Below are 12,599 nucleotides of genomic sequence, written 5' to 3' on the forward strand. Positions count from 1 at the left end.
CCGACTGCGACTCGCGCGGGGCTCGGCGGGGGCGTGCCCAGATGCGCGTCGAGGTGCAGCTGCCCAGTAGACACTGTAATCCCGCCGGCGGGCGGAGCAGCGGGTGCGCCGCTCCCCGCGTGGATACCGGCGGGCGCCGGGCGGCGAGGCGCCGTCCCAGCTCCGCGGCCCCCGGGTCCATTCCCCAGGCTGCGCCTGCATCGCCGCCGCCGGGGGAGTGGAGGTGGCCGACTGCCGCGCGACGTCGGGGCACCGGGGAAACGGAGACGGAGAGCCTGGGACCTCGGGGTCCGCGGCCAGTCGGGGGCCCGAGAGTTCTGGAGTCCTGTGGGTGATGCTCGCTCCCTTTCTTGGGTCCTCCCAGAGGCACTAATGTTCGCAAGCGTTGTTTTTGATTTTATGGGGCGGATGCAGGTAGCCAGCAGTTTGGGGCACAGCTGCAAACACAAATGGAGTGAAGCGCCGCCGGAGCGGTGGGGGATTCTGGCTCCTGGGTGCGCTCACTTATTGCTACCCTCTCCCGGACGCTTCTGGTAGAGCTGACCTTCTCTGAGACTAATTCCACTACAGCTACTTAAAACTGCAGGTTGGGGGCGGGGTGGTCGGGAAGTGATGAGGCTTTGATTCCGTTATTGTTCCTGAAGTTTTCGAAATGTGGTCATGGGAAAGATTTGGCGCCTCCGTGGGAGCTGGGAACGACCTGGTGAAGAGTTCAAGGCACCTTGATGGGAAGAAGGAGCAAACCTAGTCAAAGCAAAGTGCAGCAGTCGAGTGTGGATGGCGGGCGCCCCTGCTCCGGGGAGGGCCTGGGGCCTCAGCCTGGGCCGCTCTCTCCCTGCGGCCCAGGCAGTGGGTGTCTCTGGTGATAAGGGTGTCCTTTTACCTCCAGAGGCAGGGAGGAAACCTTTCACATGGGAGACTCAGTTCCTGCTCTCAGGAGCACAGGGAGGAGGGTCAGTGTCCCTCTTGTATCAGCTATTTCTTAAGTAACTTTAATGCAAAATAATTAATATGCCACTTAGGCATATTTGGGGGCAGCCTGCCCTGAGCCCCAATACTCCTTGAGATGATCAGTTTATTATGAAAAGATATAACTGAGGAACAGCCAGATGGAAGAGATGCACAGGTCAAGGCGCAATGAAACAGCGCAGAGCTTCCGTGTTCTCTCTGAGCTCGCAGCTCTCCCTGAATCTCCACTTGGTCACCAGCCTTGAAGCTCTCAAGAAGGAATGACGTTTTTTGTAAAGGTGTTGAGGCATAAACCAGATAAAGGGCTTTAATACATTTACATTGTAGGCTTACTTACAATGTAAGTACTGTTGTACTTTCAAAGTCTGTGATTAGTAACTGCACATCTGTTAGTTCACACACAGACAACAAAGCATGTTGATTCCTTGACTCCCAGAGAGAACCCCAAGTGACATTTTACAGAAATGGATCATTGAAAGAGGGAGTTGACCAACCAAAATAAAACTACAGGAAAGAAAGAAAGAACAAGTGATAATGTTTGAATGAAATTGGAACCAAATGTAAATGGAGTTGTGGAATAAATACCTGACCATGGGTATATCAATGTTGTCACTGTTCAGAGACTAGCTATGCGACCAGAGGAATTTCGTGAATGTATTGCTATAAATGAAGAAAGACGAAGATGTCCCAGAGGAAGTCACATCAGCAAAAAAAAAAAACTTAACATTAAAGGACCTCTCAGAGATATTTCATGACATTGAAAGCACAAAAGATAAAATTTTGGAAGCTGATCCAAATTTAGAAAAAAGTATGGGAATTTGCCAAGGTGTGGAAAAGATGATTGCTCCATCTCATGAGTTATATTATGAGAAGAAGGCAAGCTCTGTTGACACTACTTCTAATAAATTTTTTATGAGGCAATAAAATATTTTAATTTCCAATATTTCTAATGTTTAAATTACAATGTACTACATAAATATTAGTTTTTCTATTTTTTCAGTTCCCTGTTCATTTATAACCATCAGAGAGCTTTTAATGTTCTGACAAAAATTTTTAAAGGTTATGAAACAATAATAATGTTTTCCATTGATTATCGAGATCATTTTTGCATCATTTCAGCTTGCATGGTCATTTTTATGGTTCAGCCCTACAGTGCAAAGCAAGGACTGCCTATATATCAAAATGTTGATAATGGTAAGGTGATAGGATTATTGGCAATTTTTAATTTCTTCCTTTTGCTTATCTGTATTTCCTAGTTTTAATTTATAAACATTTATTGATCTTGTAATTTAAAAAGTGGCAAAAAATTATTAAAATTTTAGAAGAATAAAAACGATACAGTTTTGTGCAGATATAACTATTTGAAAGTGTCCATTAAGTCTTTTTGGCGGGGGTTGGGGGAAGCTCTGAGGAACTAACACAGATCTCTTGTGGTTCAATATTATCAGTAATAATGAAAACATTTCATGATTGATTAAATCTCATTCTCTAAGAAAAGTAGAATCAGCAACCTAATATTTTAATTGGAAAATCAATGAGAACTGATTATGTAGTTTAGTTACTACCTAAAGTGGTCTAACAGCAGCAGCAGTAATTATTGGATTCACCATAATTTAATTAGACCAACAGTATTAATATTTTAGAATAGATTTAGGTATAAAGAGTAATACATTTTGGGGCCTCCCTGGTGGCGCAAGTGGTTGAGAGTCCGCCTGCCGATGCAGGGGATACGGGTTCGTGCCCCGGTCTGGGAGGATCCCATATGCCGCGGAGCGGCTGGGCCCGTGAGCCGTGGCCGCTGAGCCTGCGCGTCCGGAGCCTGTGCTCCGCAGCGGGGGAGGCCACAACAGTGAGAGGCCCGCATACCGAAAAAAAAAAAAAAAAAAAAAAAAGAGTAATACATTTTGTAATTGTTTTAGGTTTTGACTGCTTTTTAAAGTATTTGAATCAGAATCAGCCATGCTAAATTTGTTCATTGTAGTTCCATTGTTTGAGAGATTAAATTATAATTAATATTTAAATATTTAAGAAACATTGGTTCTCAAAAATGTGTTTATTGGATTTAACTATGTGAGCAATAAACAAAGTCCAAATAGTAGTGAATGCTCCTCTCCAAGCACAAGAAATCCTTGGATGGTATAGAATCTTATCCACAAATACATGGAAAGGATTAGTACTCTGAGTAACCCATGAATGAGAGGATACTTAATGAGCAGCCCTTATGTGACATACGTTGGAGAATAAGGCCACCTGCAATCCTTTTAAGAACAAAGTGGAGGAAAGAATGAAAGGATATTGGAAAGTGTATGCATCTGTAATCAAACAACATGATTACGTTTTCATAAAATTGTAAAATTCCAGCCAGAATAATTTTTCCAAAAATCACAAAGGCCCAAAGGAATCTATCCTTAACAAATAGTAAGTTAGCTTGTTTCATTGTTAAGATTGAATGATTCCTGTACTCATAACAAAACTCATGATGTATTCGAACATTCTTCTGTACTTTGGTTTAAAATATTTCTCTCAGAAGATGCTGGTCCTAATACCTTAGTAGCTACTGTCCATGCTATGGATCTTTTTTTTTTTTTGTGGTACGCGGGCCTCTCACTGTTGTGGCCTCTCCCGTGGTGGAGCACAGGCTCTGGACGCGCAGGCTCGGCGGCCACGGCTCACGGGCCCAGCCGCTCCGCAGCACGTGGGATCCTCCCGGACTGGGGCAAGAACCCGCGTCCCCTGCATCGGCAGGCGGACTCCCAACCACTGCGCCACCAGGGAAGCCATCGTAATTTCTTTTGAGAGACAGATTATGAGACACACATCAGCCTTGGCCATGGACACCTTCACTGACCAACAAGGAAAGACATCTTTCTTTATCTATGGTAGAATTACAAATTCTACTGTGAATTTTTCTTGGTCCAGTTAAGCACTCTAGCTCTTTGTTCTGGGACATTTCTATGGGAATTTCATTGTTGGAGTTGCTAACACCAGCTCGTTGCGTTCATTGTATCAGCATTTAGAAGCTGAAATCATGTTGTGGCAATGAGTCTTACCTTCAGTAAGAAAGCAGACTCTTAAAAGCAAGCGCTTAGAGGCAATGCCATTCTATTGGTCGAGACACCTTGTCCAGGGGTGCGCTGTGAAATGCAGCATCGTACAACGGTTGCCTCGTGGCAATGGATCATTAAGATATTGCAGGGACAAATCATTCACGTGATGCAGTGTCCCAAACTGGGAACTGGCAACGACGAGGTATACTGAGATTTTAGGGATTACAAAGAACAGACACCATCATAGTCATGGAAAGAAACAAATCTCAAGGAATCTGAGGACAGGAAACTCAGGGAAAACCCAATCCTGCTTAAAGTCTCTTTAATTCTATCTGCAGCAAGTGGCCTGAAATGGATACTAAAAAGCTCTTTAGGCGTTTAGTTAGTCCCTCTCTCCTTGGAGCTAAACCTGGTTTCATATCTCTGCTTCTCCTTGTATGTCTGCTCCATTCTCATCTCTTTGTAGACCCGCTTGCTCTTCTTATCAAGGACTGCTTCCAGCTCCTAGGCCTCGTGATTGTCCAGGTCCAGTGCCTGCCACAGGCAGCGTTAGTCTCTGGGCCCCTTAGTTCATCCGTTGAAGGCATGTGGCAGAAGTCACAGACTGCTGACCAGCCACGGGGCTGCCTGCCTTTGGGTAAGGGACTGTCCCTGGCTCTCCCAGGGGCTCATGGGAGGCGGCACTACCTGAGCTGTCAGAGTAGAGTAGGGCAGGGTGTCAGAAGTGACCTGCGTCTATTATCAGCACAGCTGAAGTCACCAAAAGCGCAAGTGCTTTGCAGCTAGTTAGAGCCGAGAGCTGAGTTCCCCACACGTTTGCAAAAGGAATGTGGCTCTTGGTGACAGTCAGTGCTGCTGGGTCAGAGTCATTCCAGCATCTAGGTTTCTCGTTGCCCGTGACAGTCTTGCGGCTCTTCATCTCAAGTCCTGTGTTGTCCTCTCACAATGTAGTTTGGACACATGACATGCAGCTGAACGGAAGACCTTTACCTCTGGACAGTACAAGTGTGGGGTGTGCGGTGGCCATGGGCGGATCAGGCCTTGTGCCGGGTGCTGCTCCTTAGGCTGCCACACCGAGCCCTGGCCATCCTGCTCGCTGCGTGAACTTGTGGGGAAAGCGTGAGTGCATGTGTGCAGAGCATCCTCCTTTCCTGTCTCGCTGCTGACCTTGCCCCCGGACCAAGGGGGTGTGGCTTCCAGAGAGGTACATTAAGGAATTGGGTCAGTTCTGAGTTGGCTTAAATGACAAACTGAATTATTTTTCATTCATAAAAGTCTTTCCGGGGTTTTGTTGTTTGCTGTGTACAGTGAACTTCAGGCTTATGAAACGTGGCTGAGAAGTCCTTTCATGTATGTTCTAGAACAGTGCTTCTCGAACCACCCATGGTGGAGAACGAGTTTTGTTTTGTGTTTTAGTTTCAATCTGTTACAGACTGACGTGTGGTTTTCCAGTTCACACTGCATGTTGAGCTGCCACGCAGGTCCCCAGCCTCCCCTCCCCAGCGCTGAATGCGCTCGAAGGCCAGGATGATGTCCACTTACTGTGAACATTTCCAAACTCATACTTTCAATCCCAGTACTTAGCTCGACGCAGACCAGTAACAAGCAGTTTGCGGGCTGACACCAGTCTGTGGACCACACTTTAAACGTTGCTGTTCTCTGACTTTGTGTGTATGGGGTCTGAAATGAGGTGATTTGAAGCAGTCACATCGTTGGCCACCATATTCTCATCTGTGCTAATTCTGAGCTTGTCTGGATAACACTTTGGAAACTTATCTTATGTCATGAGATTGAATGAAGTCAAGTGCTTGCTAAGAGCTGAGTATCTGCCTTGGTCGCTTACGATTCTTCCACAGCATGAGGAAATTGAGAGTAAATATGGCCTATGGTGCCCAGGTTGATATGTTAATGTAACAAAATTCTTCTAGCTACTGAGAATGTCAGTAAAGTTCTGGGGTCCAATTCTGAAAGCACACCTTGAATTTTTGTCCTGTCTATCTGTATGCAGAGAAATTTTTATGTTTTCAAGCCTTTAGTGTAGAGGTATATAGTACTTGGAAGTAAAACAAAAAGAGAGACTAAAATGAAAGCTCCCATGACTTCTTGTCTCCAGATGCCCTGCTGATAGACCGGACGTGACAGACTACCAGCTAGTCAGAAGGGATGTGCCTTTTTCTGTGAAACCTGGAAATGCAGAAATGGAGACACCTGTCTGGCCCAGACCCTGACTAAGGTTGTCTGCCACTGTAGACAGGGTTATACAGGAAGGTGGGGTGAGGCTGCCAGATCAGAGCAGAAAGATCTTGAGGACGCAGCTTTGACTCCATCGTGGCAATCAGCATGTGCCTGTTCCTTGTATTAGGTAAAGAAGATCTACGTTCAGTTACCCGTTCAGCTGGGAATTATTTATGGGTAATACAAAGACAGATGTTTGCAATGTGAATGCTGCCTTGTAAGAGCTTTAAATACGTTGCTTGGTTGTAAAACCTAGAACATAGCAGTGAATCACAAGTTTTAGGAGCAGTTTATTAATGCTATAGGTCAGAGAAAGGAGATAAAGGTTTGCAGCTCTGGTTTATAGGGATGCATTTGCTTGTATGTGAAATGTAGGTGCTACATGTTCAATAAAATGTCTTATTTAGTTGGCAAATATTTATTGGGTGCCTGTTATGTACCAGGGACTGTACTAGGTAAACAATGCAACCACTAACCTGCTCCTTCCCACTTTACCCTTGAGAGCTTAGAGTCTAGCAGGGACATTGGACTGTTAAGTAATTACACGGAGGTGAGATGAATGCCAGGATGTGGATGTGCAGTGCTATGGCAGCACGGAACAGGACTCAGAGAAGGCTGCAGAGAAAGTTAATGTAAGAGTAAGGAATTTATGTTTGATAGCTATAGGACTCACTTATTATATCTCTCCAAAGATCTATCTTTGGAAGTCTCTATGAAGATGTGATTCAGTTAGGTGCAGCAGGATAGCTAGATTACCTCTGGGACGTCCCTGGTGGCACAGTGGTTAAGAATCCGCCTGTCAATGCAGGGGGCACGGGTTTGAGCCCTGGTCCAGGAAGATCCCACATGCCGCAGAGCAGCTAAGCCCGCGCGCCACAACTACTGAAGCCCGCGCACCTAGAGCCCGTGCTCCACTACAAGAAAAGCCACTGCAGTGTGAAGCCCGTAAGCTGCAATGAAGAGTAGCCCCCACTCTCCACAACTAGAGAAAGCCTGCGTGCGGCAGCGAAGACCCAACGCAGCCAAAAATAAATAAATTTATTTAAAAAAAAAAGACTATATTACCTCCAATCACCGGCCTCATGTTATATTCCTTCTTCCACGCTGCGAAGTATCAGAGGTGATCTAGGTATAATACCACTCCCAAAAGGCCACAAGATGGCAGTGTAACTATTAGCAAAATACTTGAATAGTTTAAATTACACATTCATAATTGAATTGTATTCCATTGGCTTTTTAAAAAAATTTCAAATAAATGAACTGCATTTAAATTTATTTATATTTATTTGATTCCAGAGGCCCTTTATTTATTTATTTATTTATTTATTTTTTGCGGTACACGGGCCTCTCACTGTTGTGGCCTCTCCCGTTGTGGAGCACAGGCTCCGGACGCGCAGGCTCAGCGGCCATGGCTCACAGGCCTAACCGCTCCGCGGCATGTGGGATCTTCCTGGACCGGGGCACGAACCCGTGTCCCCTGCATCAACAGGTGGACTCTCAACCACTGTGCCACCAGGGAAGGGAAGCCCTCAGACACCCTTTATGAAAAGAATCTTTAGGGTACACAATAGTAATAATATCTCTATTCATTTTTTTTTTCATTATAACTCTATTTTCCTATAGTAGTCAGTGGGGGAGGCCAGATTTCAGAAGACAAGAGTTTATGACTTACTGGAAGAACAAGAATGCTGGGAGGATATAAGAGAAAATATTTTAAACTCTCATGAAGTCTTCTTATAACATGAAGGCTTGGGCTTCCCTGGTGGCGCAGTGGTTGAGAGTCCGCCTGCCGATGCAGGGGACACGGGTTCGTGCCCCGATCCTGGAGGATCCCACATGCCGCGGAGCGGCTGGGCCCGCGAGCCATGGCCGCGGAGCCTGTGTGTCCGGAGCCTGTGCTCCACCACGGGAGAGGCCACAGCAGTGAGAAGCCCGCGTACAGCAAAAAAAAAAAAAAAAAAAAAAAAAAACATGAAGGCTTCATGAGGAGACTATGACCAGCTACTGCTGTTTATTATCAGCATAAAACAGAAACTCCTACTTGAATAATTGTTGAGCATATACAGAATATGGACCATGCAAGATACTCTGTGACACATAACCAACATTGTAAAAGTGTTTGCTAGGATTCCACTTATTCTTATGATATTACTAAGTCTGGTACCATCTCTTTTGTGAATTTTTCCTTGACCTAAAGTTACACACTCCAGTGCCTTTCAGGTCCTGTGTCAGCCTTCAGGCCATTTGATTAATTAATAATTACTACAAGCTTCCCTTCCCATCTTCCTTTTCCTTCCCGTATTCCTCCTCCAAGGGGAGATGTCAGCACCCAACATCCAAGCAGTTGGGGGCAAAGTGAGGAGTTGTTGTTGCACGGCGACTTGCCTAGCGTTAGGGCTTGTCCTGAAGGCAGCCAGGGTCATTGGGTTGTAGGACTTTCACTTTTAAAGCTGGGACAGTCCTGGCCAAACCAGGATGAGCTGGTCACCCTATTGGTGTCCAAGGAAGCAGGGTGGTCCGAGAAGATGTTGTGGAGGAGGATGATGGAGGAAGTGTAGTAAAATATTAACAATTGAGACGTCTGGGTGAAAGGGTTGTGAGAGTTCTTGCAACTTTTCTGCAGGTTTACAACTATTTAAAAAACAAACAAATAAACAAACAGCAAAGTATCTTCTCTTTGGGCGTGCTGTGTGGCTGTGGGATCTTAGTTCCCTGACCAGGGAGTGAACTCTGAGCCCACAGCAGTGAAAGTGCCGAGCCTTAACCACTGGACCGCCAGGGAAGTGCCGCAAGGCATCTTCCTGATGAAGTAGAATGGTAAGTTTGGCTTCTGGGATCCAATAAAATGGAGACTCAAATTCCTATTTTACTACTAACTAGGTGTGTGATACCGGGTAAGTCACTTAATTCCTTTGAGACTCAATTTCCTCATCTATAAAATGGGCACACTTAATAGTACCTACCTACTGTAGGCCTGTTATGAGGCTTAAATGAGATGGCATATGTAAAATACTTGGCACAGTGCCTTGTTCATAATTGATAAATACTATATTAGCTATTATTTTTTATTATATGTTTCAGGTGTACAGAATTATTATTCATCATCTGTATATACTACAGAGTGACCACCACCACAAGTCTAGCTACCATCCATCACCATACAGTTGACCCCTTCACTCATTTTTTTTTTTTTTGGGCTGCGTTGGGTCTTCGTTGTTGCACGCGGGCTTTCTCTAGTTGCTGCGAGTGTGGGCTACTCTTCGTTGTGGTGCGTGGCTTCTCATTGCGGTGGCTTCTCTTGTTGCGGAGCATGGGCTTTAGGTGCTCAGGCTTCCGTAGCTGCAGCGTGCGGGCTCAGTAGTTGCAGCACGCAGGCCCTAGAGAGCACAGGCTTCAGTAGTTGTGGCACGCAGGCTCAGTAGTTGTGGCTTGTGGGCTCTACAACGCAGGCTTAGTAGTTGTGGCGCATGGGCTTGGTTGCTCCACGGCATGTGGGATCTTCCCCGACCAGGGATTGAACCAGTGTCCCCTGCATTGGCAGGCGGATTCTTAACCACTGCGCCAGCAGGGAAGTCCCCCCCTTCACCCATTTTGCCCACCTCTCAACCACCTTCCCCTTTGGTAACCACTAATCTGTTCTCATTTGTTTCATTTTGTCTTAAATTTCACATTTGAGTATATGGCATTTGTCTATCTCTGTCTGACTTATTTCATTTAGCATAATATCCTCCAAGTCCATCCGTGTTGTTGCAAATGGTAGGATTTCATTCTTTTTTATGGATGAGTAGTATTCCATTATATATATAATCTTCTTCATCCATTCATTTATCAATGGACACTTGCAGGTTGTTTCCATGTCTTGGCTATTGTAAATAATGCTGCAATGAGTTAGTATTTTCATGTTCTTTGGATAAATACCCAGAAGTAGAGTAGCTGGATCATATAGTAGTTCTACTCTCTCTCTCTTTTTTTTTTAGTCCATGCTGCATGACATGCAGGATCTTAGTTCCTCAACCAGGGATAGAACCCGTGCCCCCTGCATTGGGAGCTCAGAGGCTTAACCACTGGACCACCAGGGAAGTCCTTGGTAGTTCTATTCTTAATTTTTTGAGAGATCTCCATACTGTTTTCCGCAGTGGCTGCACCCAATTTTCAGTCTCACCAACAGTGTACAAGTGTATAGGAACTATTATTTTTAATGCAGAAATGGGTTATATTTCCTTCTGCCACATTTAGGAGCAGCAAATGATTCTACATGGGTAGAATTGTCAAAGCTTAAAGGAGCAGGTTAGTTAAACAGATGTTAAGAAAGAAAATAGAAATAGCCCATGAAGATGAACTATGATTTCAGAAACCTAGAGCAATTACTTAGCCCACTTTTTAAAATTATCATTAGTGCTTATGAATTGCAGTGAAGGAACTTATGCTTAAGTATGATTCCTCTGGCATGTAATTTTATTTGTGAGGAATAAGATTCTAATGTAAAACAGCTCATCTTTAGAAACAAAGAACTCAGCACATATAGATACTGAAAATGTCATCAGGCAGCAGGCCAGGACAGAAAGACTGTCATTTTTTGTACTTGCAGAAGATAGCTTCTCTTTCTGTTTTTTAACATGGTGAAGTATTTCCAAGCAAAGTTTCAGTTGGAACACTTAAATCAATTTAAATACAGTATATGGTCTAATTATCATTTAGAGTTATCAGGTAGAAGGTGGTCCATTATACTGAAGCCCAAATAAGGGCTCAAATTCTGGTTTCACCAGGATTGTTTGCTGGGAGACTTTGGGAAAGTTACTTAACTTCTCTGATCCTCACTTTCTTCAGCTGTAAGATGGGGTCATAATACCTACCTTGTAGGATGTTGTAAGGATTGAATGAGAATATGAGGGTAGAGTACCTGGTATGAGTCATGGTATATAAGCAATGCTCCATAATAGTTTGTTTCTATAAGCCCATAACAGTTTTCAAGGGTTTTGAGGAGATACTGGGGACTGTAAAAACATGAATACATTTTTATACTTCTTAAGAACAATATGTTTAAATTTTTATTTTGAGAATTTAAAAACGTTTACAGAAATACAAAAAATAATATACTACACATGTTTTCACCATCCACCCAGAATTGACAAATGTTAATTATAAAATATAAATATTAAATATATAAATATTACAGATAAAGCTGCAGTACCTGTGACCCTTCCGCCACCCCACCTGCTCCTTCCTACGCTACTCCTGTCCTAGCCCCTTTCCCCTCTCTCTAGAGCCAAACAGTGGAAAGACTTTGCTGTGCAAGCCTCAGTAAAGTCGTTTTTCAAACTTGTTAGTCTCAGGACCCCATTACACTCTTAAAAATTATCAAGCACACCTAAGAGTCTTTGTTTATGTCAGTTATAGCTATTGATATTTACCATATTAAAAATTAAAACTGAGAAAAACTTAAATATGTAATTCATTTAAAAATAAAAATAACAGGCCTATTATGTGTTAACATAAAATTTTTATGCAAAAACCCTTTATTTTCATTAAAAAATGTAGTGAGAAGAACAGCATTGTTTTATATTTTTGCAAATCTCTTTCATGTATGACTAATAGAAGACAATGGATTCTCATATCTGCTTCAGCATTCAAACTGTTACAATATGTTCTTCTGGTAGAAATATCAAAATTTCTTTTCAGTGAAAAACCAGCCTTATATAGCTATGTAGTTGAAAAAAGAGAATGTTATGAGCATTTTCAGATAGTTGTGGATTCTTTTCTTTTATACTATACCAAAACTCGAGAAAGTGGTGAGTTTTTTTGTTTGTTTTGTTTTGTTTTGTTTTATTGGAGTATAATTGCTTTACAATGTTGTGTTAGTTTCTGCTACACAGTAAAGTGAATCAGCCATATGAATACACATATCCCCTCCCTCTTGGACCTCCCTCCCCACCATGCCACCCAACTAGGCCATCACAGAGCACCAAGCTGAGCACCCTGTGCTATATAGCAGGTTCCCACTAGCTATCTATTTTACACATGGTAGTATATTTATGTTGAACCTAATCTCCCAGTTCATCCCACCCTCCCCTTTCCCCCCGTGTCCACACATCCATTCTCTACATCTGCCTTTCTATTCCTGCCCTGCAAATAGGTTCATCTGTACCATTTTTCTAGATTCCACATATATGCGTTAAGATACGGTATTTGTTTTTCTCTTTCTGACTTAACTTCACTCTGTATGACAGACTCTAGGTCCATCCACATCTCTACAAATGACCCAATTTCATTTCTTTTTATGACTGAATAATATTCCATTATATATATGTACCAAATCTTCTTTATCCATTCATCTGTCAATGGACATTT

This window comes from Mesoplodon densirostris, chromosome 13, assembly GCF_025265405.1.
Source record: "Mesoplodon densirostris isolate mMesDen1 chromosome 13, mMesDen1 primary haplotype, whole genome shotgun sequence".
In the NCBI taxonomy this organism is placed as follows: Eukaryota; Metazoa; Chordata; class Mammalia; order Artiodactyla; family Ziphiidae; genus Mesoplodon; species Mesoplodon densirostris.